This window comes from Urtica dioica, chromosome 6 (genome assembly GCF_054948205.1).
Source record: "Urtica dioica subsp. dioica isolate 48M chromosome 6, U.dioica_male_clone48M_v1_H2, whole genome shotgun sequence".
Classification (NCBI taxonomy): Eukaryota; Viridiplantae; Streptophyta; class Magnoliopsida; order Rosales; family Urticaceae; genus Urtica; species Urtica dioica.
The window spans coordinates 21,390,233-21,417,985 of record NC_142761.1 but is presented as its reverse complement, the minus strand read 5'-3'; the positions used below and the strand labels follow the sequence as shown (position 1 = coordinate 21,417,985).

The following is a 27,753-nucleotide window of genomic DNA, read 5'->3' as shown; positions in this document are numbered from 1 at the left end:
TTCATAAGTCGCATAAATGTGCTAGGTGCATTAGTCAAACCAAAAGGCATCACTAACCATTCATACAACCCAAGTTTAGTTTTAAAAGCGGTTTTCCATTCATCCCCCTCTTTCATTCTAATTTGGTGGTACCCACTCTTTAAGTCAATCTTAGAGAAAACACACGCACCATGTAATTCGTCTAGCATATCATCCAATCTAGGAATGGGAAATCGATACCTGACCGTGATGTTGTTGATGGCTCGGCAATCCACGCACATCCTCTGGGACCCATCCTTCTTTGGAACCAATAGAACTGGTACGGCGCAAGGGCTCATGCTCTCTCTAATGTACCCCTTTGACAAAAGTTCCTCGACTTGCCGTTGCAACTCCTTCGTTTCCTCAGGGTTGGTTCGGTCGGCCGGTCTGTTTGGAAGCGAGGCTCCGGGTACAAGGTCAATCTGGTGCTCAATTCCCCTAATCGGTGGTAGTCCTGTTGGCATATCTCGAACAACAACGTCCTTGAACTCCTGCAAAAGAGAATCAATGGCAGTAGGTAGAACCTCGCCATGTTGGTTAGTGAATAAGGCAGCCTCCTTGTACACAAGTAAAATCATCGGCTGTTTGGCAAAGAAGGCTTTCCTCACATCACTCCTGCCCGCAAAGAAGTTGTTTTGTTTTCTCTCACCGATTTTGTTTTTCATGACCCCATCTTTTTTTTCACTCCCCACTTCCCTCTCGGGTTTTCTCTCTGGGACTCTCTCTTTTTTTCTCTCTGTTTTTACCTCATCCCTTGGTTCTTTTCCCTTCTCTAGGGTCCTAAACCTTTCCCTCTCTTGTTGCATCCTCAGTTGATCTTCATGAACTTGCTTTGGAGTAAGGGGTGCGAGGGTGATGGTACGATTCTTGTGCCTGAGGGAGTACTTGTTGGTGTAGCCGTCATGAGTCACCCTCCGATCGAATTTCCACGGCCGCCCCAAAAGTATATGCCCCGCGTCCATCGGTGCCACGTCACAGAGCACCGAGTCCTCATAGCTGCCAATCCGGAAACTGATAAGGACTTGTTTGTAGACACGTACCTCTTCACCATCATTAAACCACTGAAGCTTGTAAGGACGAGGGTGGTTTGTCGTGGGAAGTCCAAGCTTCTTCACTACAGCAACGCTGGCTATGTTCGTACAACTCCCTCCATCGACGATAACGCTGAACACCTTCTCACCAATATGGCATCTGGTGTGAAAGATGTTTTCACGCTGCTCCTCATCATCTCGTACGACCTGTGCGTTCATAGTTCGTCGAGAGACCAACACGAGCTCTGCTGGTGCCTCAATTTCCTCGTCTGACTCTTCTCCGGTACACTCTTGATCTTCCTCTTCATCGTCGGTAACCATCTCTCCGGTCGGAAGAATCGTCATGCTCCTCTTATTCGGGCATTGATTTGCGAAGTGACCAACTCCCTGGCACTTGAAGCACTTGATATCACGATTTCGCTGAAATGACGTCTCCGGTTTCTTTTGAGCACTGGGACCAGGACTAGATGTGGTTGGGGCCGTGGAAGTGCTTGGCTTGGCTACGTCCCCTCGTGGTTTGAAACTGCTCTTCTCGTCTCGGTTGAAGGTCTTCTTCCATGCAGGTTGGTCTGAGAATCAGTTTCCCCGCATGCTACCCCTCGTCTTGAGTTGCTTCTCAATCTTGACGGCCAAGTGAACCAAATCCTCCATCTCGACATAATGCTGCAACTCCACCTTGTCCGCTATGTCAGGGTTCAGCCCGTTGATAAATCTGGCCATGGTAGACTCGCGATCTTCCTCGATGTTTGCTCGGATCATGGCAACCTCCATTTCCCGGTAGTACTCCTCAACACTGCGAGTGCCTTGCCGTAGGCGCTGAAGCTTCTGGTAGAGCTCTCGGTAATAGTGGCGAGGCACGAATCTCTTCCTCATGATGGCCTTCATCTCATCCCAAGTCTCTATCGGCTCCTCTCCATCCCGTTGCCTACTCGTCACCAGCTGATCCCACCAAACAATAGCATAATCAGTGAATTCAGCGGCAGCAAGTATTACCTTCTTGCGTTCGGTGTAGTTGTAGCAATTGAACACAAACTGGGCTTTGGTCTCCCATTCAAAGTAGGCGTCCGGGTCACTTTTCCCTTGGAATGTTGGAATCTTCTGCTTGATGCCACCAATTCCTCCGTCTTCTCTGTCCCTTCCTCCTTGTCTTCTTTCGAACCTTCTCTCGTTTCGTCCTCCTCTTCAAAATCATTCTCCATCTCATCTTCTGTCTCCTCCCTTGGCTGTCTTCGTCTTCCTCTGTTGGGAACTTGTTGGCCTTCCTCCACTCTCTCAACACGTTCTCGTAGTGGCTCCAACTCTTCCCTCATCATCCTTCTCATCTCTCCTATCATTGCTTGCATCATCAGCCTCCGGTCTGGAATTCCCTCATCTGCGTCGCCGTTGTTAGACATGGTTGCTGCAAGATATTGATAGTAACAAAAGAAAAACCTCACAAAACTCTCCCTCACGTGTTTACACTCAAATAATATCACTCAGCGCTCGTGTTTGATAATGGCGATAGTTATACTCTCTCTGCCTTTTACCACTCACTCAAACTCTCTATAGGCTCGTACCGAACTACTCAGAGACCAGGAAGGTGATGAAAGGAATTCGAAAACGATACACCAAAACGACACAAACGACACCCAAACGACACGGACAATAAAACGACACCACGGAAAGTTATGACCAGGTCTTATATAAGTCCCAAAAACAATACCCCCCAAGGTGCGACAATCAGCCCAAAATGACAAATGGCGACAAAATTTTTTTTTCGATAGGATGTAGGATACCTAAAAACGCTCCAAAACACACAAGGAATCTATCAGGAAAATAAAATTTCTTGAGCTCAAAAATACTCTTTTTTTTTTTTTTTTTTTTTTTCAGATCCTCTTTCTTTCTCTTTTTTTTTTCTCTTTTTTTTTTTTTTTTTGATATCCGGGAGGTAATGCTAATTCGAAATTAAATGTGAAAAGTCGAAATTAATTGTGAACACACACAAACAGGAAACGAATAAATGGGTAATTAAATGGCAAATGATTCTGGAAATAAGGAAACTAAATGAAATCCTGAATTAAGTGCAACTGAAATGTCGAAATTGATTGTGAACACACAAAACATGAAATGCAAGAGAAAGGATTCGGGAAATAAAAGCAAATAAATGACAACCGATTTCAGGAAACTAGGAATCAATGAGATTTCCGAAATTAAATGATAAAATCTGGAAACTGAATAAAATCGATCCCCTAAAATAGGCTGCGAAAATTAGAATTGATTTCCACTGAATAAGGATTGAACTCCACGGATTCTCTTTTCTTGTTTTTTTTTTTTTTTTTTCCGGATCTTTTCTATTTTTTTTTTTTTTTTTTTTTTTTTGACGCTCAAGAACACAGACTTAGCACGAAAAGAATACAACCCTAATATGAAGATAACAAACACAGACTCAACACAACAACTACGTACGCGCGGAATGAAAACAACACAAACGAAGAAAAGAAAACAAAGAAAACGAAACAAAGGATAAGCAGACCTAAAAGTAGAGACTAGCTCTGATACCACTTGATACGAACCTCGGCCGACTAAGCTCCGAGACCCGATACCCCAATAGCACAGCGACGGATCGTCTACAATTTAGGAACGATGGTGGATCGAATGACGCCACGGACGGATGTGAATGGCCGTCTGATGAGTCGGGCTCGAACTCCTACACGCACCGCTTTGTAAGAGACTCGAATAGTTCTAAACGAACCAAAGAGAGAATGAAATCCTCACAGGAAGTGTTTAACTCGAAATTCAAATTGTGTGTTTTTCCATTCAGCGTAAAGGCTTAATTTATAGAGTTTACATAGGTCAAATTCGTAGCTCCATGGGCCCCATAACCTAATCAGCCCATTTAGCCTTATTTAAGCAATAATAAACATAAAAACAAAGGACCAGCCCAATACAAACCATACGGGCTTTTAAATAACATGTCTTGGCCCAAATATCATAAACTGAAAATAGAAAAATAGTAATAGTCCGACTAATTCAATTCAGCCCAAATAACGTTCTTCATTGGTGTTTCTTGGCTTCCTTGAATTCTCTCCTTTGCGAGCTCGTCCCCTTCCTCATCTTGGAGCTTGATGATCAGATTGTTAAGCTCCTCCTTGAATCTCCTCGCTCGAGCTCTCGTCACGGGTCCTTCCGGCACTTGGTATTTTGCTTGCGGCTCCTTTTGGGGCATGTCCTCATCACAAAATAGATGTATTGACATCTTGGCTTAGCATTAATGATGTGTCATTTACTTATAAATGGAGATTTTTTGCGGCCTTCTCTTGATGGAGTAAATTATCGTTTGGTTTATAACACCTTTGGATTTTACAAAAGTCTTAATAAAACTTAAATCCTAAACCAAAGACTAATCATAAACTTGTTTCAACTTTTATAGGCAATATGTCTCTCAACCCTCTCTCTACAATTCTTTCCTCGAATAAACTCGAAGGCGACAATTACGTCGACTGGAAACGTAACCTCGACATAGTCCTTACTGTCGACAAGCACAAATGGGTTCTCACCACCCCCTGTCCTCAAACGAATGATGATTCGACGCAAGAGGAGAAAGATGCCCTGGCGGCCTGGCTTCGATCCGATGAGATTGTGAGGTGCTATATCTTGGCATCTATGAACAATATGCTGAAAGAGCAACATCGTGACTTCGAGACTGCCGCTGACATGCTCTACAATCTCCTTGATATGTTTGGAGGCCAAAGGCGTCAAACAAGGCTACAAGCAATCCGACAGTTTATGAACTGTCATATGAAGGCTAGGACTCCTGTTAGAGACTTTATGATATTGATCATTAGTTTTCTAAATAAAATGGAAATCCTAGGATCTGAGACTGATGGGAAGAATGTCATAGATATGATCTTAGAAACTCTCCCCGCATCTCTTGACACCTCCAAGATGAACTACTTCATAAACAAGCTAGAGTACACTGTTACCAAGCTTATGAAGGAACTTCACACTGCTGTAGGTCTCACTAAGAGAAAGAGGAATCAAGGAGAGGCACATGCTACTGAGCAAAAAGCCTCCGCCTCTAGAACTAAGAAGAGACCTCACAAGGCCGATAAAAGGAACTGTCTTGCCTATCTCAAAGCAAAGGAACATAGTATTGTACTAGTTACCGAAGCATTCTTAGTAGCTGATAATGTATCAACGTGGATTCTTGACTCCGCTGCTACTAACCATATTTGTTGTTCCTTGAATGGTTTCAAGAAAACCAAAAGCTTAGAGGAAGGCGAGTTCTGTTTCAAATGGGGTGATGGGAGCCTGGTGTCCGCGAAGGCTGTGGGATCCGTGACGCTGTCTTTTGAAGACCGCACTTTAAACTTGAATAATGTTTATTTTGTTCCTACCTTTGGGAAGAACTTAATATCCGTTGCTCGTCTTCGTGAGCAAGATTATTGTTTAAAGTTCATTAAGAATGGAATTCGTATTTCGTTTCCTGATAATTCTTTTGTCACTGATGCATGTATGAAGAATGCTCTTTTCTACATCTATCCCACTAAACCTTCTCTTTTAGACACCGAAATAGATAATGATCTAATTAGGGAGCCAAAGAGGATCAAACTTTCTGAATCCTCTGATCTAACAAAATCAACACACCTATGGCACTTGAGACTTGGTCATATCAGTCTAGAAAGGATTAAGAGACTTGTGAGGGATGGTCCACTCCAAGTCTCTGCAATAGGTTCACTACCTACTTGTGAATCCTGCATAGAAGGAAAAATGACTAAGCGACTTTTCTCCGATAAGGGTCGAAGAGCCACTGAGTTGCTGGAACTAGTACATTCTGATGTATGTGGACCGCTCAGCCAACAGGCACGTGGAGGATACGAATACTTCGTTACCTTCACCGATGATAACTCGCGATATGGTTTTGTCTATTTGCTCAAACACAAATCCGAGACCTTTAACGTATTTAAGGTCTTTAGGGGTTTAGTGGAAAAGCAAACTGGCAAAATGATAAAAACACTTCGATCTGATCGAGGTGGTGAGTATATGTCTGGAGAGTTCGATGACTTTCTTAAAGAAGAAGGAATCGCTTCTCAGCTTACCGCACCTGGCACACCTCAACAAAACGGAATGTCAGAGAGAAGAAACCGAACTCTTATGGAGATGGTTAGATCAATGATGAGTTACTCATCACTCCCTCTTTCCTTTTGGGGATATGCCCTTGAAACAGCTGCCTATATTCTGAACCAAGTTCCGTCCAAAACGGTTCCTGGTACTCCTTATGAACGATGGACTGGCCGTAAAGTGAATCTTGGCCGCATCCGAATTTCGGGTTGCCCTGCACACGTGCTGAGGCAAAAGACTAGCAAGTTGGCTAGTAGGTCAGAATTGTGCCTGTTTGTGGGATATCCAAAGGAAACCAAAGGTTTTACTTTCTACAGTCCCGAGGACGATAAGACTTTCGTTAGCACGAATGCTCGTTTCCTTGAGGAGGACTTTATGAAGGATGCAAAACCTATAAGCAAAATTGTGCTTGAAGAAAAGTTGGGTGAGGAAGCTTCTACCTCATCTGTAAGAACTGTTCTTACCCCAACTGAAACACAACCTAACTCATCAGAATCTCGTCAAGTAGTACTTCGACGTAGTGAGAGGGCTGTTCAACAGCCTAACAAGTACATGTCTTATGGAGACTCTCTTGTAGCCGTCTCTGACATAGATGATCCTGTTTCCTATAGCCAAGCGATGGCTTGTTCTGAATCAAACCTTTGGCTTGACGCCATGAAAGTTGAAATGCCCAACAAGAAGGGATTGACTATGAAGAAACATTCTCGCCAGTCGCGATGCTTAAATCCATCCGCATACTCCTATCCATAGCTGCAGCTCTCGACTATGAGATCTGGCAAATGGATGTCAAGATAGCCTTTCTGAATGGCAATCTTGACGAGCGCATTTACATGGCTCAACTAGACGGTTTCGTGGAAGAAGGTCAAGAGACCAAGGTTTGTGAGTTGCTTAAGTCCATTTATGGATTAAAGCAAGTATCTAGGTCATGGAATATTAGATTCGATGAAACTGTAAAGAGCTTTGGCTTTGAACGGTCAATAGATGAGCCTTGTGTTTACATGTTAATACACGAAGGTAAAGTTGTGTTTCTGGTACTATATGTCGATGATATACTACTCATTGGTAATGACGTGGGTAAGTTATCTGAGGTTAAGGTCTGGCTGGCAAAGCAATTCGATATGAAGGATCTAGGAGAAGCCGCGTACATTCTGGGGATCCAAATCTTTCGAGATAGGAAGAACCGGACCCTGTCGCTCTCTCAAGCATCTTATATTGATAAGGTAATGGATCGCTTCTCGATGCAAGACTCCAAGAAGGGCCAAACACCGTTTAGGCATGGAGTTTCACTCTCTAAGGACAAGTCTCCCAAGACAGCACAAGAGATTGAAGACATGAGGAAAATTCCTTACGCCTCTGCCGTAGGAAGCCTCATGCATGCTATGCTTTGCACTAGACCTGATATATGTTTCGCCGTTGGCGTAGTTAGCCGTGTCCATTCCAACCCTGGACCCGAGCACTGGATTGCTGTTAAGCATGTTCTTAAGTATCTTCGAAGAACTAGGAACTTGATGCTTACATACTCAGGTACTAACCTGACTATGACGGGATATACCGACTCCGATTTTCAAGCAGATAAGGATTCCAAGAAATCCACTTCGGGATCTGTGTTCATCCTTAATGGTGGAGCTGTTGTGTGGAGAAGTATTAAGCAATCTTGCATTGCTGACTCCACAATGGAAGCAGAATATGTGGCTGCTTGTGAAGCATCCAAAGAGGCTGTATGGCTTAGAAAATTCCTTAAGTATTTGGAAGTTGTTCCAAACGTCGACGAGCCCATGACCCTTTATTGTGATAATAGTGGGGCTGTCGCTAACTCAAAGGAACCTAGAAGCCATAAGCGCTCTAAACATATTGAGAGGAAATACCATTTGATTCGAGAGATCGCGCAACGCGGAGACGTGGAGGTGAAGTAGATCTCTGGAAGATCCATTCACCAAGGCCCTAGCGAACATGGTCTTCGACCAACTTCGAGAGGGATTAGGCATGTAGGACTACTCACATCTTCTTTGAGTCAAGTGGGAGTTTGTTGTCAATGGTGCCCACAAGAAGAGTAGTAGTGTCTATTTATGTACATTTGATGTCATATAGTCTTACGAAGACTCTTGCTTGTAATTGTTTATTCATTAATAAAAAGTTGAAACGTTCATTCAATATTCTTTGTTTGAAGCTTTATGATAAAACCTTAGTCTTTTAGTCCATAAACAAACTTAACAACTTACGAAGAGACAAATGTAGATTTGCATGAACAAACTCTTCGTAGTTTGCTTAAAACGATATATTCGCAATATTAGGGTCAAAGGACTATTGACCTCGGTATGATTGTTAGAAGAATCTATGATGTCTGGTTATGAGGCATTGAGAGTTGGGGACTCTATAGTTCTTCTAGGTATCTTCCGAAGGTACTGAATTGACCAGTGCACTTCTAGAGACAATATAAGAACAAACCATTTAACCTCTTATGTCTCGAAGTCACTATGTATGAATTGCATCATGCTTACCTTAATCCTGAAATGAGACATGCCATTTCACACCTTAGTATTCTCATTTGAGAAAGTCAAAGTTCGGACTCACTATGTGATTCCGAACAAGGCCTATTGGTGAAGTACTTAGTTGTGAGTCTGTCATGAGTAACTTTGTGAAGTTCTCATAGATATGGAATTCATGTACAAGATTGCTGAAATGCAATGTATGTCACCTCATGCTTTGTTCCTTGTAGTGTGAATAAATGAACTGGCCAGTGTCCAAATTGAGTCATGACTCTTTTGGATGAAACAATGTGACTTGTTAGCTCCTCGTCAATACATTGTTTCTAACTTATTCACAAGCGACAAAGGAGTTGAGGAAATAACAGCTAGAAGGGTAAAATGGTAATTTAGTAAATCCCGACTAGCTGATGACATTCATGAAGGGTAAACATAGATAATATTCAGTGGATCCGCTCATCATAATTAGGTCGAATTCTTGAGTAGAAAACAAATTCATTTGAACCGAGAGATTTTCAGTGTCAGCTCTTTAGTGGAGTCAGTTGGCATTAAGCTAAACTTGGAAAAGGTTTGTGAACTTTTGAGTCCAAGTGTTTAGCTCAAGCTTTGTTCATTTGGGTCCATGAGGTCACTGTCACGAATCACATCGATAGGAATAGTTAAACTGGAAGCTAAGTCAAAACAAGAACGAAAATAGTCAAAAGGGTATTTTTGTCTTTTGAGACATATGATGAAATGAATGTCAATAAATTTTTTGACAAGTTCATTTGATGACTTAATGTCACTCGGCCATAACTTGATTATTGGGCCTTGTGAATTAATTTCATTTCATAAGAATTTTATTGAAAATTCTTAATGGGCTTTTCTCATGTTGTCATGAACAAATGAAGAAGCTTCTAGAAGCTCCTTCTAGATGAGAGATGGGCGCCCAAAATACCCAAGAGAAAGAGAATATTTTGTGCATAAATGTATCAAGATACTTGCCAAAAGAAAAAGAGGAAACAAATTTCCTCTATGAGGAAACAAGGAGAATCGGCCAAGGCAACCAAGAAGGGAAACAAAAGAGGAAACTAATCCCTTGTGGATTATATGAGGTGGGCGCCTATATTGATAGGAATGGGTAATAAAAGATTGCTCATAAAGGCTTGGAAATAAAAGGAAACTACTTCTTTCCAAGGCCAACCTCTGTCCTATAAATAGGACCCTCATTCCCTTCATTTTATTGATTCCACACAAGTTAGAGATTGAGAGACTCTCTCTCTAGACATTGTGGCCGAAAATCCTCTCTCTCTCTCTCTAGTTTATTTTCGATTTTTTCTTGTCTTGGCACCCAGGTCCTCACTCGACCTAGTGTTTAGCTCTGCGACTTCAAGACTTGTTCTTAAGTCGTAGTGTTTAAAAGTGCCCACTCACTGATTCCTTTATTTCGAGTGATTTAGTGATAGAAACTTTCGTGGTTGCTCGAGGTGCCGAGGAAAGAAAGAGAGACGTGCTGCGAGGGGAGACGAGCGTTGCGAACTTTCCAAAAGCTTCTTCAAAGTTCAAGCTTCAAGAAAGGTTAGTAAACTCTTAGCTCATATTGATTTTTAATTACATGTACTTTCTTCTTTGTCTAGGTTAGTAAAAACTGTTTTTACTTGAAAAGAAATTTTTTAAAATTCCGCCGCTTCCCGAAGCGTTTAATCTTTTTCTTAAACCCTAGATCAATTCCAACATAAACACTACGACTTAAGAACGAGTCTCGAAGTCGCAGAGCTAAACTCTAGGTCAAGTGAGGATCTAGGTGCCAAAGCAAGAAAAATCGAAAATAAACTAGAGAGAGAGAGGATTTTCGGCCAAAGTTCTAGAGAGAGAGTCTCTCAAATCTCTTAAACTTGGATGGAATAAAATGTGAGGAAATGAGACTCCTATTTATAGGAGAGGTCTCACCTTCAATAAGGTAGTTTCCTCTTCTATAGAATATCACATATTCATGAGCAATTTCCTCTTTTTCCCTTTGAGACACTCGGCCAACACAAGGCTTCTAGAAGCCTTGATTTGTTTCCTATTTTGTTCAAGGCCTTGCCTTGTCTCTCACTTGGCCGATTCCCACTTTCCTCTTGGAGGAAATTTGTTTCCTCTTTTTCTTTTGGCAAGTATCTAAATACATTTATGCACAAAATAAACTCTCTTTCCTTGGGTATTATGGGCGCCTATTCTCATCTAGAAGGAGGTTCTAGAAGCTTCTTCAAGAAGCTTCTTCATTTGTTCATGACAACATGAGAAAAGCCCATTAAGAATTTTCAATAAAATTCTTATGAAATGAAATTAATTCACAAGGCCCAATAATCAAGTTATGGCCGAGTGACATTAAGTCATCAAATGAACTTGTCAAAAAAAAATTTATTGACATTCATTTCATCATATGTCTCAAAAGACAAAAATACCCTTTTGACTATTTTCGTTCTTGTTTTGACTTAGCTTCCAGTTTAACTATTCCTATCGATTTGATTCGTGACAGTGACCTCATGGACCCAAATGAACAAAGCTTGAGCTAAACACTTGGACTCAAAAGTTCATAAACCTTTTCCAAGTTTAGCTTATTGCCAACTGACTCCACTAAAGAGCTGACACTGAAAATATCTCGGTTCAAATGAATTTGTTTTCTACTCAAGAATTCGACCTAATTATGATGAGCGGATCCACTGAATATTATCTATGTTTACCCTTCATGAATGTCATCAGCTAGTCGGGATTTACTAAATTACCATTTTACCCTTCTAGCTGTTATTTCCTCAACTCCTTTGTCGCTTGTGAATAAGTTAGAAACAATGTATTGACGAGGAGCTAACAAGTCACATTGTTTCATCCAAAAGAGTCAGGACTCAATTTGGACACTGGCCAGTTCATTTATTCACACTCCAAGGAACAAGGCATGAGGTGACATACATTGCATTTCAGCAATCTTGTACATGAATTCCATATCTATGAGAACTTCACAAAGTTACTCATGACAGACTCACAACTTAGTACTTCACCAATAGGCCTTGTTCGGAATCACATAGTGAGTGAGAACTTTGACTTTCTCAAATGAGAATACTAAGGTGTGAAATGGCATGTCTCATTTCAGGATTAAGGTAAGCATGATGCAATTCATACATAGTGACTTCGAGACATAAGAGGTTAAATGGTTTGTTCTTATATTGTCTCTAGAAGTGCACTGGTCAATTCAGTACCTTCGGAAGATACCTAGAAGAACTATAGAGTCCACAACTCTCAATGCCTCATAACCAGACATCATAGATTCTTCTAACAATCATACTGAGGTCAATAGTCCTTTGACCCTAAGATTGCGAATATATCGTTTTAAGCAAACTACGAAGAGTTTGTTCATGCAAATCTACATTTGTCTCTTCGTAAGTTGTTAAGTTTGTTTATGGACTAAAAGACTAAGGTTTTATCATAAAGCTTCAAATAAAGAAAGAATGAATGAACGTTTCAACTTTATTAATGAATAGATAGGCAATTACAAGCAAGAGTCTCCATGAGACTTTATTACATCAAATGTACAAAATAAAGACTACAACTCTTCTTGTGGGCACCATTGACAACACGGCCCAAACCAATGGCCAAGTCAAATGCCTTGCCCAGCCATGGGCCGAGTCAATGGCTCGCTCGGCCATTGGCTTGGTCAATGGCTCACTCGGCCATTGGGCAGTTCACTCGGCCAATGGCCGAGTGAACCCTCCAGCCACCAAGGCAGTTCACTCGGCCATTGGCCGAGTGAACCTTCTAGCAGTTCACTCGGCCAATGGCCGAGTGAACCCTCCAGCCACCAAGGCAGTTCACTTGGCCATTGGCCGAGTGAACCTTCCAGCAGTTCACTCGGCCAATGCCCGAGTAAACCCTTCAGGCGGCCATGCAGTTTACTCGGCCATTGGCCGAGTGAACCTTCCAGCAGTTCACTCGGCCAATGGCCGAGTGAACCCTTCGGCCGGCCATCCAGTTCACTCGGCCATTGGTCGAGTGAACGTTCCAGCAGCCGGCCAATGGCCGACCCAAACTTGCTCACTCGATCAAGGGGTCTTCAAACCACCCCTTGGCTGCCTATAAATACAAAGGCCGCTCCCCTAGTCCAGGTAATCCATTCTTGAGTACTGAAACGCTGTCGAACTCGTACCTCGCTCGTTTCTCTCAAGTCTCGGCCTCCTAAAACCTCTATACTCCACCTCAATCCTACTAATGTTGAGCGTCGGAGAGGTAAACAGGGGCACCCCCCCTGTTTCCCCTTTGTAGTTCACAATCTCTTGTTTGCTTTTCAGGTATTGAGACGAGGTGAGCTTCACCCACAGCTAAGGGACGACTTGGGATACCAAGTCCGACACGCTCGAGCCGGAATGAGACCACTTGGTCCGGCCTTGGGTCTAACCACTCTAGGCTCCTAAATAGTTGTCCAAAAACGAGCGACAACATTTTGGCGCTAGAAGGAGTGGATCTCTTGACCTTGGCGACACATCCCCTCTACCAGTCTTCTTCTCACTTCTACGACTCTCGAGAGATGAGTCAAGGCCCCGCCACCGCCGTGGGCACCCGAGCAACGAGCTCGAGGTGCGGCCTCCGAAGCCCCGTGCGTCGTCTTGGAGGGTAACCTCGTGATAACGAGAGCCAGCCCCGAGACACGGCGAATGACCCCGAGGCCACAGTCCGAGAGGACACGGCTCGAAGGCTCGCTGAACTCCTAGACCGCCCCGGAGTTACCGGTGTGCTCATCGCCGACCTCCTCGACTCCAACAACGTCGACGACATCAACCACGAGACCAACCTCGACCACGCTATTCATGAAAGTGGACACACGCGCACGCTTCCAAGGGGACACCCTCGGCGGCCGCGTCGAAACGTCAACTTTCTGATGAGCACCCGCACGCGCCCTCGAGGGGACACCCTCGGGCGACCACGTCAAGACGACGAGTGTCGAAAGGTACACGGGGGCGCTCAACCTCTAGGCCCCGAGAGGGACGCTCCAAGCTCTCCATCCGCGTCCAAAACCCCCAGGGAGATGACGACAACAATGGTCGTGTCGTCTATCGAGAACGTCACTGAAATGACGCACTCTCGCCTAAAGTGATAGGGACGGCCGCCGGAGACTTGAGAGATCACCTCAATTCCCGGAAGGAATCCCATGAGAGGGACTTGAGAGAAAAGCTCAACGCCCAACGCGAGGTCGCGAACACGATCGTCTTGAGGCAGCGACCACCCAACATTGATCGGGCACCCAGCCAGAAGCGCGCAGCCACGCTTGTGATACTGGCCGTTGGTCCCGAGCCACGAAGGAAAAGGCGCCGGAAGGGTCAAGTCCCTAATGACCACCCTTCTCCAGCCCCGAAGCGATCCTTCGTCCCGCTCAACACAACGCCCGACCGGATCCTGAGGTTACGCCGCGATGAGCTGGGAAGCCCCGCTCGACTCACAAAGGACCCCACGAAGCGAGATCGAAGTCGGTTCAGCGAATACCACAAAGATCACGGGCACGTGACGATCGTATGCAACCAGCTTAAGAAGCGAATTGATTCCCTAATTCGAGGTGGGGACTTCAAGGAATTCGTCGCGTCTGCTAGCAAGCCATGAGTGTCGTTACTTCGACCCTTAAACTCACGACCGAGCTCGATCGACCTCGTGATTGCTTTTATTTCAAAAATGTAATTTTCTTTTTTCAAAAAAGGCCAAGTGCCATGACTACCTGTAACGACCCCCTTTATTGCAATAAAAAGTTATTCTACATATGACAACACTTTTGTATACCTCCAACACAAGAGTTTCTTGGCCTTCGGCTCACAAACACAAGAAACTCGGGGGGCTAACAGGGATCAATGCTCAATAAAAAACAACTCAACAACAACTCAAAAAGAAAAAAAAATATAATAAAAATAAAGTCCTGAGGGGCCGATGGGCTCTACGTGAGTCCTCGTATCGAGTTCGAGTCCACGAGTCGGCTGATACTCCTCATGCCGACTCTTCACATGTCTCCTCGAGATGAGTTCATTCCTCCAGCCGAGCTCCGAGTCCGCGAGTCGACCGATACTCCTCGCGCCGACTCTTCACGAAACTCCTCGTGCAGGCTCGACGTGAGTCCTCGAGTCGAGTTCGAGTCCACGAGTCGACTGATACTCCTCGTGCCGACTCTTCACACGTCTCCTCAAGATGAGTGCATTCCTCGAGTCGAGTTCGAGTCCACGAGTCGACTGATACTCCTCGTGCCGACTCTTCACATGTCTCCTCGAGATGAGATCATTCCTCGAGTCGAGCTCCGAGTCCACGAGTCGATCGATACTCCTCGTGCCGACTCTTCACATAACTCCTCGAGGTGAGTACATTCCTCGAGTCGAGTTAGAGTCCATGAGTCGACCGAAACTCCTCGTGTCGACTCTTCACGTAATTCCTTGAGATGAGTACATTCCTCGAGTCGAGTTCGAGCCCACGAGTCGACTGATACTCCTTGTGCCGACTGTTCACATAACTCCTCGAGGTGAGTACATTCCTCGAGTTGAGTTAGAGTCCACGAGTCGACCGAAAGTCCTCGTACCGACTCTTCACGTAACTCCTCGAGATGAGTACATTCCTCGAGTCGAGTTCGAGCCCACGAGTCGACTGATACTCCTCGCGCCGACTCTTCACGAAACTCCTCGTGCAGGCTCTATATGAGTCCTCGAGTTGAGTCCGAGTCCACGAGTTGACTGATACTCCTCGTGCCGACTCGTCACGTAACTCCTCGAGATGAGATCATTCCTCGAGTCGAGTTCGAGCCCACGAGTCGACTGATACTCCTCGTGCCGACTCTTCACATGTCTCCTCGAGATGAGATCATTCCTCGAGTCGAGCTCCGAGTCCACGAGTCGATCAATACTCCTCGTGCCGACTCTTCACATAACTCCTCAAGGTGAGTACATTCCTCGAGTCGAGTTAGAGTCCACGAGTCGACCGAAACTCCTCGTGCCGACTCTTCACGTAACTCCTAGAGATGAGTACATTCCTCGAGTCGAGTTCGAGCCCACGAGTCGACTGATACTCCTCGTGCCGACTCTTCACATAACTCCTCGAGATGAGTACATTCCTCGAGTCGAGTTAGAGTCCACGAGTCGACCAAAACTCCTCGTGCCGACTCTTCACGTAACTCCTCGAGATGAGTACATTCCCCGAGTCGAGTTCGAGCCCACGAGTCGACTGATACTCCTCGCGCCGACTCTTCACGAAACTCCTCGTGCAGGCTCTATATGAGTCCTCGAGTTGAGTCCGAGTCCACCAGTTGACTGTTACTCCTCGTGCCGACTCTTCACGTAACTCCTCGAGATGAGTACATTCCTCGAGTCGAATTCGAGCCCACGAGTCGACTGATACTCCTCGTGCCGACTCTTCACATGTCTCCTCAAGATGAGTTCATTCCTCGAGTCGAGCTCCGAGTCCACGAGTCGACCGATACTCCTCGTGTCGACTCTTCACGTAGCTCCTCATGCAGGCTCTATATGAGTCCTCGAGTTGAGCCCGAGTCCACAAGCCAACTAACCACTCCTCGTGCAGGCTCTACATGAGTCCTCGAGTTGAGCCCGAGTCCACAAGCCAACTAACCACTCCTCGTGCAGGCTCTACAAGAGTCCTTGAGTTGAGTCCCAAGTCCACAAGTCAACTAACTATTCCTCGTGCAGGCTCTACATGAGCCCTCGAGTTGAGTCTTGAGTCTGCGCTCGCCGCCCAGCTCGTGGGCCGATAGGCAACGAGTTACAATTGGGTTCAAGGTTTGCGTCCGCTGGGCGTATCTGGTCTAGCCTCGTCCACGGGAAACCTCGCCACACAAATGTGGCATCGCGCTCGCCGCCCAGCTCGGGAGCCGACAGGAAACGAGTTACAATTGGGTTCAAGGTCTGCGTCCGCTGGGCGTATCTGGTCTAGCCAGCGTCCATGGGAAACCTCGCCACACAAATGTGGCATCGCGCTCGCCGCCCAGCTCGTGAGCCGACAGGCAACGAGTTACAAATGGGTTCAAGGTCTACATTCGCTGGGTGTATCTGGTCTACCAGCGTCCACGGGAAACCTCGCAACACAAAAGTGGCATCGCGCTCGCCGCCCAGTTCGTGGGCCGACAGGCGACGAGTTACAAATGGGTTCAAGGTTTGCGTCCGTAGGGTGTATCTGGTCTAGCCAGCGTCCACGGGAAACCTCGCCACACAAATGTGGCATCGCGCTCGCCGCCCAGCTCGTCGGCCGATAGGCAACGAGTTACAAATGGGTTCAAGGTCTGCGTCCGCTGGGCGTATCTGGTCTAGCCAGCGTCCACGGGAAACCTCGCCACACAAATGTGGCATCGCGCTCGCCGCCCAGCTCGTGAGTCGATAGGCAACGAGTTACAAATGGGTTCAAGGTTTGCGTTCGCTGGGCGTATCTGGTCTAGCCAGTGTCCACGGGAAACCTGGCCACACAAATGTGGCATCGCGCCCGCCGCCCAGCTCGTGAGCCGATAGGCAACGAGTTACAAATGGGTTCAAGGCTTGCGTCCGCCAGGGCGTATCTAGTCTGGCCAGCGTCCACGGAAAACCCGGTCACGCAAACGTGATACCGAGGCCCCCCGAGGCCCACGTCGTGCTAATCGATCATGCCTTCACTGGTAGGTCGAGAAAATAAGCCGCGCACAACAAAGACGTGCAAGTCGATTATGCCTTCGTAGGTAAGTCAAGAAAATAGGCCACGCGCAACAAAAGCTGTCCCTCGTGACGCACGAAAGCCGTCCCTCGTGACGCACAAAAGCCGTCCCTTGCGACGAACGAAAGCCGTCCCTCGCGTCGCACGAAAGCCGTCCCTCGTGACGCACAAAAGCCGTCCCTCGTGGCGCATAAAAGCCGTCCCTCATGACGCACAAAGGCCGTCCCTCGCGACGCGCAAAGGCCGTTCCCTGTGATGCAAACCCGAGAGCATTCATCCCGCATCCGCATAAAAGCGTGGATTTTGAGTTTCCACTCGACCTACGCTCGACCGGAAACTCGGGGGGCTAATGTTGTCGGCCCGTCTAGGGCTAACGGGAACAAATGCATCTCTTCGACCTACGTGGCTAGTACGAGGTCTTGGGCGGCGAAACCCTGACTCAACCAGGGGCCGGCCCAAACCAATGGCCAAGTCAAATGCCTTGCCCAGCCATGGGCCGAGTCAATGGCTCGGTCGGCCATTGGCTGCGTCAATGGCTCACTCGGTCATTGGGCAGTTCACTCGGCCAATGGCCGAGTGAACCCTCCAGCCACCAAGGCAGTTCACTCGGCCATTGGCCGAGTGAACCTTCTAACAGTTAGCTCGGCCAATGGCCGAGTGAACCCTCCAGCCACCAAGGCAGTTCACTCGGCCATTGGCCGAGTGAACCTTCCAGCAGTTCACTCGGCCAATGGCCGAGTAAAACCTTCAGGCGACCATGCAGTTCGCTCGGCCATTGGCCGAGTGAACCTTCCAGCAGTTCACTCGGCCAATGGCCGAGTGAACCTTCATCCGGCCAAGACTCCTCACTCGGCCATTGGCCGACCCAACCCTTCAGCCGGCCAATGGCCGACCCAAACTTGCTCACTCGGCCAAGGGGTCTTCAAACCACCCCTTGGCTGCCTATAAATACAGGGGCCGCTCCCCTAGTCCAGGTAATCCATTCTTGAGTACTGAAACGCTGTCGAACTCGTACCTCGCTCGTTTCTCTCAAGTCTCGGCCTCTAAACACCCCTAAAACCTCTATACTCCACCTCAATCCCACTAATGTTGAGCTTCGCAGAGGTAAACAGGGGCACCCCCCTGTTTCCCCTTTGTAGTTCAGAATCTCTTGTTTGCTTTTCAGGTATCGAGACGAGGTGAGCTTCACCCACAGCTAAGGGACGACTTGGGATACCAAGTCCGACACGCTCGAGCCGGAATGAGACCACTTGGTCCGGCCTTGGGTCTAACCACTCTGGGCTCCTAAATAGTTGTCCAAAAACGAGCGACAACAGTCCCCAAACGTGAAACGCGCGCCTTCGCGCCGCACTCACAAGGGCACAAGACTCGGCCCAAGAGACTCAACCCGAAAATGCGACCAGCGCACTAAGGTGCCACACTCGCCGGGGGATTAAGTCTACACCTAACCCCGCCTATCACGTGACACGCGCGCACAAGGGCGCCACCCTCATAGGATGATATGGTGCGCTCGCCGCCCAGCTCGTGCGCCAATGGGCAACGAGTCACAATGGGTTTCAAAGGCCTGCGCCCGCCGGACGTACCTGGTCTTGCCAGCGTGCACGGAAAACCGGGTCACACAAATGTGGCACCACGCTCGCCACCCAGCTCATGCGCCAATGGGCAACGAGTCACAAATGGGTTTCAAAGTCCTGCACCCGCTGGACGTACCTGGTCTAGCCAGCGTCCACGGAAAATCGGGTTACACAAATATGGCACCACGCTCGCCGCCCAGCTCGTACGCCAATGTACAACGAGTCACAAATGGGTTTCAAAGGCATGCGCCCGCCGGACGTACCTGGTCTAGCCAGCGCTAACGGAAAACCCAGTCACACAAATGTGACGCTAAGGCCCCGTGAGGCTCTAGCCGTGCTAATCGGTTACGCCTTCATTGGTAGGTCTAGAAAATAAGCCGCGCACAATCAAGTCGTGCGAGTCAATCACGCCGTCACTGGTAGGCCGAGAAAATAAGCCGCGCACAATCAAGTCATGCGAATCGATCACGCCTTCATTGGTAGGTCGAGAAAATAAGCGGCGCACAATAAATCCGTCCCACGTGACGCATGTTGTCGCTGTTTTTCGGACAACTATTTTGGAGCCAAAGACGGTTAGACCCAAGGCCGGACCAAGTGGTCTCGTCTTGACTCGAGCGTGTCGGACTTAGTACCCCAAGTCGTCCCTTAGCTGTGGATGTCCCTTGAGTTCGTCAGAGTACCTGAAAAGGAGTAGAGAACACGTGAACTACAAAGGGGAAACAGGGGGGTGCCCCTGTTTACCTCTCCGACGCTCAACATTAGTGGGATTGAGGTGGAGTATAGAGGTTTTAGGGGTGTTCAGAGGCCAAAGCTTGAGAGAAACGAGCGAGGTACGAGTTCGGCAGCGTTTCAGTATTCAAGAATGGATCCCTGGACCAAGGGAGGGGCCTTGGTATTTATAGGCGACCAAAGGGGCATTTTGGGCATCCCCTTGGCCGAAGGCCGGGTCTGAGTCGGCCATGGAGGAAGGCCGGCTCTGGAGGAAGGCCGGCTCTGGAGGAAGGCCGACTCTGGAGCAAGGCCGGCTCTGGAGGAAGGCCGACTCTGGAGCAACGCCGGCTCTGGAGGAAGGCCGACTCTGGAGCAAGGCCGGCTCTGGAGCAAGGCCGGCTCTGGAGGAAGGCCGGCTCTGGAGGAAGGCCGGCTCTGGAGCAAGGCCGGCTCTGGAGGAAGGCCGACTCTGGAGCAAGGCCGGCTCTGGAGGAAGGCCGACTCTGGAGCAAGGCCGGCTCAGGAGGAAGGCCGACTCTGGAGCAAGGCCGGCTCTGGAGGAAGGCCGGCTCTGGAGGAAGGCCGGCTCTAGAGCAAGGTTGGGTCGGCCATTGGCCGGCTGAAGGGTTGGGCCGGCCAATGGCCGAGTGAGCATGTTGGGTCGGCCATTGGCCGACTGAAGCTTTGCCTCGGCCAATGGCCGAGTGAACTGGGCCGGTCATTGGCCTGCTGAGGCTTTGACTCGGCCAATGGCCGAGTGACACCCTTGGGCCGGCCATGGGCCGGCTGAGCATATGGCCGGCCATTGGCCGGCTGGAACTTGGGCCGGCCATTGGTTTGGGCCGGCCAATGGCTGAGGCAAGGCTCCGTCGTCAAAGGCCTCGTGCCGGTCGCACGGGTCGAAGTGATGTCTTTTTCCTCGTCGGTCCGAGACGGGCCGACAACATTAGCCTCCCGAGTTTCCGGTCGAGCGTAGATCGAGTGGAAACTCAAAATCTACGCTTTTATACGGATGCCAAACGAACGCTCTCGGGTTTTCGGGTTGATCGTGTGCGGCTTATTTTCTCGATCTACTAGTGAGGGCATGATCGATTAGCACGGCTTTATTGTATGTGGCCTATTTTCTCGACTTGCCAACGAAGGCGTGATCGATTTGCACGTCTTTGTTGTGTTGTGCGCGTCTTGTTTTCTCGATTTGCCAACGAAGGCATGATCGATTTGCACGTCTTTGTTGTGTTGTGCGCGTCTTGTTTTCTCGATTTGCCAACGAAGGCATAATCGATTTGCGCGTCTTTGTTGTATTGTGCTCGTCTTATGTTCTCGATTTGCCAACGAAGGCATGATCGATTTGCAAGTCTTTGTTGTGTTGTGCGCGTCTTGTTTTCTCGATTTGCCAACGAAGGCATAATCGATTTGCGCGTCTTTGTTGTATTGTGCGCGTCTTATGTTCTCGATTTGCCACCGAAGGCATAATCGATTTGCACGTCTTTGTTGCGTTGTGCGCGTCTTGTTTTCTCGATTTGCCACCGAAGGCATAATCGATTTGCACGTCTTTGTTGTATTGTGCGCGTCTTATGTTCTCGATTTGCCACCGAAGGCATAATCGATTTGCACGTCTTTGTTTGGACGCAGACCTTGAACCCATTTGTAACTCGTTGCCTATCGGCCGACGAGCTGGGCGGCGAGCGCGATGCCACATTTGTGTGGCGAGGTTTCCCGTGGACGCTGGCTAGATCAGATACGCCCTGCGGACGTAGACCTTGAACCCATTGGTAACTCGTTGCCTATCGGCCCACGAGCTGGGCGGCGAGCGCGATGCCACATTTGTGTGGCGAGGTTTCCCGTGGATGCTGGCTAGACCAGATACGCCCTACGGACGCAGACCTTGAACCCATTTGTAACTCGTTGCCTATCGGCCGACGAGCTGGGCGGTGAGCGCGATGCCACATTTGTGTGGCGAGGTTTCCCGTGGACGCTGGCTAGACCAGATACGCCCTACGGACGCAGACCTTGAACCCATTTGTAACTCGTCGCCTATCGGCCCACGAGCTGGGCGGCGAGCGCGATGCCACATTTGTGTGGCGAGGTTTCCCGTGGACGCTGGCTCGACCAGATACGCCCAGCGGACGCAGACCTTGAACCCATTTGTAACTCGTTGCCTATCGGCCGACGAGCTGGGCGGCGAGCGCGATGCCACATTTGTGTGGCGAGGTTTCCCGTGGACGCTGGCTAGACCAGATACACCCTACGGACGCAGACCTTGAACCCATTTGTAACTCGTCGCCTATCGGCCCACGAACTGGGCGGCGAGCGCGATGCCACTTTTGTGTTGCGAGGTTTCCCGTGGACGCTGGCTAGACCAGATACGCCCAGCGGACGCAGACCTTGAACTCATTTGTAACTCGTTGCCTTTCGGCCCACGAGCTGGGCGGCGAGCGCGATGCCACTTTTGTGTGGCGAGGTTTCCCGTGGACGCTGGCTAGGCCAGATACGTCCAGCGGACGCAGACCTTGAACCCATTTGTAACTCGTTGCCTTTCGGCCCACGAGCTGGGCGGCGAGCGCGGACTCAAGACTCAACTCGAGGGCTCATGTAGAACCTGCACGAGGAATAGTTAGTTGACTGGTGGACTTGGGACTCAACTCGAGGACTCATGTAGAGCCTGCAAGAGAAGTGGTTTGTTGGCTTGTGGACTCGGGACTCAACTCGAGGAGTGAACTCAACTCGAGGGGATACGTGAAGAGTCGGCACGAGGAGTATCAGTCGATTCGTGGACTCAAACTCGACTCGAGGAATGAACTCGTCTCGAGGAGATATGTGAAGAGTCGGCACGAGGAGTATTAGTCGACTTGTGGACTCAAACTCGACTCGAGGGCTGAACTGATCTCGAGGAGATATGTGAAGAGTCGGCACGACGAGTGTCAACCGACTCATGGACTCGAACTCAACTCGAAGAATGAGCTCGTCTCGACGAATTACGTGAAGAGTCGGCACGAGGAGTATTAGTCGACTCGTGGACTCAAACTCGACTCGAGGGCTGAACTCATCTCGAGGAGATATGTGAAGAGTCGGCACGAGGAGTGTCAATCCACTCGTGGACTCGAACTCAACTCGAAGAATGAGCTCGTCTCAAGGAATTACGTGCAGGTTGTCTCTCTTTGGGACCTCCGGCCTAACCACAGGCCCCTTGAGACTTTATTATGCTTTTATCTGTTTTTTTAGTTTTGAGAGAGTTAGCCCAACACGGTTGGGCGAACTGATGAACCGAATCCAAAGACGTTTGGACGAAGCGATGAAGTCGCTCCAGCTCGACTAGACGAAGTGCCGAGCTCGACCAGGCGAGGCAACGAACTCAACCAAACGAGGTGACGAGCTCGACCAGACGAGCTTGGCCAGGCGAAATCAACCAGGCAAGTTGAAGAGCTCGGCCAGGCGAGGCGAGCTGACGAGCTTTGCCAGGGCGAGGCGAGCTGATGAGCTCGGCCAGGCGAGGCGAGCTGATGAGCCCGGCCAGGGCGATGCGAGCTGACGAGCTCGGCCAGGGCGAGGCGAGCTGACGAGTTCGGCCAGGCGAGGCGAGCTGATGAGCTCAGCCGGGCGAGGCGAGCTGATGAGCTTGGCCAGGGCGAGGCGAGCTGACGAGCTCGGCCAGGCGAGGCGAGCTGATGAGCTCGGCCGGGCGAGGCGAGCTGACGAGCTCGGCCAGGGCGAGGCGACGAGCTGGCGGGCTCGAAATCCCGAAAATTCGTAAGAATCGGCACGAGGAGTATCAGTCGACTCGTGGACTCGGGCTCAACTCGAGGACTCATGTAGAGCCTGAACGAGGAGCTACGTGATGAATCGGCACGAGGAGTATCGGTCGACTCGTGGATTCGAACTCGACTCGAGGAATGAACTCATCTCGAGGAGTTACGTGAAAAGTCTTTCTTTGGGACCTCCGGCCTAACCATCGGCCCCATGAGACTTTATTATTATTATTATTTTTTTTAGTTCTTTTTGATGGAGCATCGACCCCTGTTAGCCCCCCGAGTTTCTTGCGTTTGTGAGACGAAGGCCAAGAAACTCTTGTGTTGGAGGTATACAATAGTGCGAGTTGCATATGTAGAATAACTTTTTATTGCAATAAAGGGGGTCGTTACAGGTAGTCATGGCATTTGGCCTTCTTTTATGAAAAAAGAAAATTACATTTTTGAAATAAAAGCAATCAGGAGGTCGATCGAGCTCGGTCGTGAGTTTAAGGGTCGAAGTAACGACTCTCATGGCTTGCTAGCAGACGCGACGAATTCCTTGAAATCCCCACCTCGAATTAGGGAATCACTTCGCTTCTTAAGCTGCTTGCACTCGATCGTCGCGTGCCCGTGATCTTTGTGGTATTCACAGAACCTACTTCGATCTCGCTTCGCGGGGTCCTTTGTGAGTGGAGCGGGGCTTCCCAGCTCATCGCGGCGTAAGCTCAGGACCCGGTCGAGCGTTGTGTTGAGCAGGACGAAGGATCGCTTCGGGGCTGGAGAAGGGTGGTCGTTAGGGACTTGACCCTTCCGGCGCCTTTTCCTTCGTGACTCGGGACCAATGGCCGGCATCACAAGCGTGGCTGCGCGCTTTTGGTCGAGTGCTCGATCAATGTTGGGTGGTTGCTGCCCCAAGATGATCGTGGTCTCGCGTCGGGCGTTGAGCTTTTCTCTCAAGTCAAACCCGTGATTCTCTCTTTGAGAACTGAGGCGGTCTCTCAAGTCTCCGGAGGCTGTCCCTATCACCCTTGTTAAGGGTGCGTCACTCAGGCGACGCCCTTGGCGGAGGCCGCGACCATCGACTTTGTCACCTTCACGAGGGTTTTGGATGCGGATGGAAAGCTTGGAGCGTCCCTTTCGGGACCTCGAGACTGAGCGTTCTCTGGTATTGCGTGAGCTTTGGAGCCTTGACGTGGTCGCCCGAGGGTGTCCCCTCGAGGGCGCGTGCGCGTGCTCATCAGAAAGTTGACGTTTCGACGCGGCCGCCCGAGGGTGTCCCCTTGGAGGCGTGCGCGTGTGTCCACTTTCGTGAATAGCGTGGTCGAGGTTGGTCTCGTGGTTGATGTAATCGACTTTGTTGGAGTCGAGGAGGTCGGCGATGAGCGCGCCGGTGACGCCGGGGCGGTCTAGGAGCTCGGCGAGCCTTCGAGCCGTGTCCTCTCGGACTGCGGCCTCGGGGTCATTCGCCAGGTCTCGGGGCTGGCTCTCGTTATCACGAGGTTGCCCTTCGAGACGGTGCGCGGAGCTTTGGAGGTCGCGCCTCGAGCTAGTCGCTCGGGCGCCCACGGAGGTGGCGGGGCTACGACTCATCTCTCGAGAGTCGTAGAAGTGAGAAGAAGACTGGTAGAGGGGATGTGTTGCCAAGGTCGAGAGATCCCCTCCTTCTATCGCCAAAATGTTGTCGCTGTTTTTCGGACAACTATTTAGGAGCCAAAGACGGTTAGACCCAAGGCCGGACCAAGTGGTCTCGTCTTGACTCGAGCGTATCGGACTTGGTACCCCAAGTCGTCCCTTAGCTGTGTATGTCCCTTGAGTTCGTCAGAGTACCTGAAAAGGAGTAGAGAACACGTGAACTACAAAGGGGAAACAGGGGGGGTGCCCCTGTTTACCTCTCCGACGCTCAACATTAGTGGGATTGAGGTGGAGTATAGAGGTTTTAGGGGTGTTTAGAGGCCAAAGCTTGAGAGAAACGAGCGAGGTACGAGTTCGGCAGCGTTTCAGTATTCAAGAATGGATCCCTGGACCAAGGGAGGGGCCTTGGTATTTATAGGCGACCAAAGGGGCATTTTGGGCATCCCCTTGGCCGAAGGCCGGGTCTGAGTCGGCCATGGAGGAAGGCCGGCTCTGGAGGAAGGCCAGCTCTGGAGGAAGGCCGGCTCTGGAGCAAGGCCGGCTCTGCAGGAAGGCCGACTCTGGAGCAAGGCCGGCTCTGCAGGAAGGCCGACTCTGGAGCAAGGCCGGCTCTGGAGGAAGGCCGACTCTGGAGCAAGGCCGGCTCTGGAGGAAGGCCGACTCTGGAGCAAGGCCGGCTCTGGAGCAAGGCCGGCTCTGGAGGAAGGCCGGCTCTGGAGGAAGGCCGACTCTGGAGCAAGGCCGGCTCTGGAGGAAGGCCGGCTCTGGAGGAAGGCCGACTCTGGAGCAAGGCCGGGTCTGGAGGAAGGCCGACTCTGGAGCAAGGCCGGCTCTGGAGGAAGGCCGGCTCTGGAGGAAGGCCGGCTCTAGAGCAAGGTTGGGTCGGCCATTGGCCGGCTGAAGGGTTGGGCCGGCCAATGGCCGAGTGAGCATGTTGGGTCGGCCATTGGCCGACTGAAGCTTTGCCTCGGCCAATGGCCGAGTGAACTGGGCCGGTCATTGGCCTGCTGAGGCTTTGACTCGGCCAATGGCCGAGTGACACCCTTGGGCCGGCCATGGGCCGGCTGAGCATATGGCCGGCCATTGGCCGGCTGGAACTTGGGCCGGCCATTGGTTTGGGCCGGCCAATGGCTGAGGCAAGGCTCCGTCGTCAAAGGCCTCGTGCCGGTCGGACGGGTCGAAGTGATGTCTTTTTCCTCGTCGGTGCGAGACGGGCCGACAACAACGCACAAAAGCCATCCCTCGTGACGCGCAAAGATCGTCCCTCGCGACGCACCAAATCCATTCCCCGCGACACATGGAAGTCGTCCCTCGTGACGCACCAAAGCCACCCCTCGCGATGCATTAAAAGCCTTTCTGTGACGCACTCGCGAACTCGAGAGTGTTCCTCTTAAGTCCACGCTTCAACGTGATTCTTGAGTTTCCACTCGACCCACGCTCGACCGGAAACTCGGGGGGCTAATGTTATCGGCCCGACCCCGATCGCGGCCGAACGAAGGCAAAGCTACTTCAAACGCGTCTCGGCAGCTTGCCCCGGACATTGGCCGGGCTAGGGCTAGCTTCGGCCAATGGCCGACCCAAGCTACCCCCGGCCATTGGCGGGCCCTAGGGCCAGCCTCGGCCAATGGCCGGCCCAAATAGCCTCGGCCATTGGCCGGCCTGAGGGCCAGCCTCGGCCAATGGCCGAGCAAAGCTACCCCTTGCCATTCGCCGGCCCTAGGGCCAGCCTCGGCCAATGGCCGGCCCAAATAGCCTCGGCCATTGGCCGGCCCAAGGGCCAGCCTCGGCCAATGGCCGAGCCAAGCTACCCCCGGCCATTGGCCGGCCCTAGGGCCAGCCTCGGCCAATGGCCAGCCCAAATAGCTTCGGCCATTCGCCGGCCCAAGGGCCAGCCCCGGCCAATGGCCGAGCCAATGCTATCCTCGGCCAAGGGGTTCCCCAAAACGCCCCTTGGTCTCCTATAAATGGAAAGGTCCCTCCCTTGGTCCAGGTAATCCAATTTTGAGTGCCGAAACGCTATCGAACTCGTACTTCCCAGCTTGTCGCGATGCAGGGCTAGGATCCGCTCTTGCGGAGTGTTCAGGGGGGTGAACGACGAAAACTTTCAAAAGCTATCGGCGTGCGGAGGCCTTTGTCCAAGGAGGGAGCGACCGTTAGGGGCCTGCCCTCCCTTGTTCTTCCTCTTTCGTGGGTCGGGACGATCTCCATCCTGATCGTCGCGGTGGCGACTGTTTGGTCCCCCCGTCTTCCAGCTGTTTGAATTGATCTTGGGTTTAAGAAAAAGTTTAACACTTAGCAAAGCGGCGGAATTTTAAAAATTTTCTTTTCAAGTAAAAACAGTTTTTTACTAACCTAGACAAAGAGCAAGTACACGTAATTAAAAACTATTATGAGTATAGAAGTTTACTAACCTTTCTTGAAGCTTGAACTTTGAAGAAGCTTTTGGAAAGTTTGCAACGCTCGTCTCCCCTCGCAGCACGTCTCTCTTTCTTTCCCTGGAACCTCGAGCAACCACGAAAGTTTCTATCACTAAATCACTCGAAATAAAGGAATCAGTGAGTGGGAACTTTTAAACACTACGACTTAAGAACGAGTCTTGAAGTCGCAGAGCTAAACTCTAGGTCAAATGAGGACCTAGGTGCCAAAACAATAAAACAAAATTGACTAGAGAGAGAGAGGAGAGGGGCGGCCACAAGATGTAGAGAGAGAGTCTCTCAAATCTCTTAAACTTGGATGAATGAAAAGTGTGGAATGATGCTCCTATTTATAGGAGAGGTCTCACCTTCAATAAGGTTGTTTCCTCTTCTAT

General features: G+C 49.8%; 1 pseudogene; it reads right to left on the bottom strand.

The window, feature by feature from the left end:
• The window catches only part of LOC149393496 (uncharacterized), a 78,125-nt pseudogene that overhangs the window by 7,164 nt on the left and 43,208 nt on the right, over positions 1 to 27,753 (bottom strand).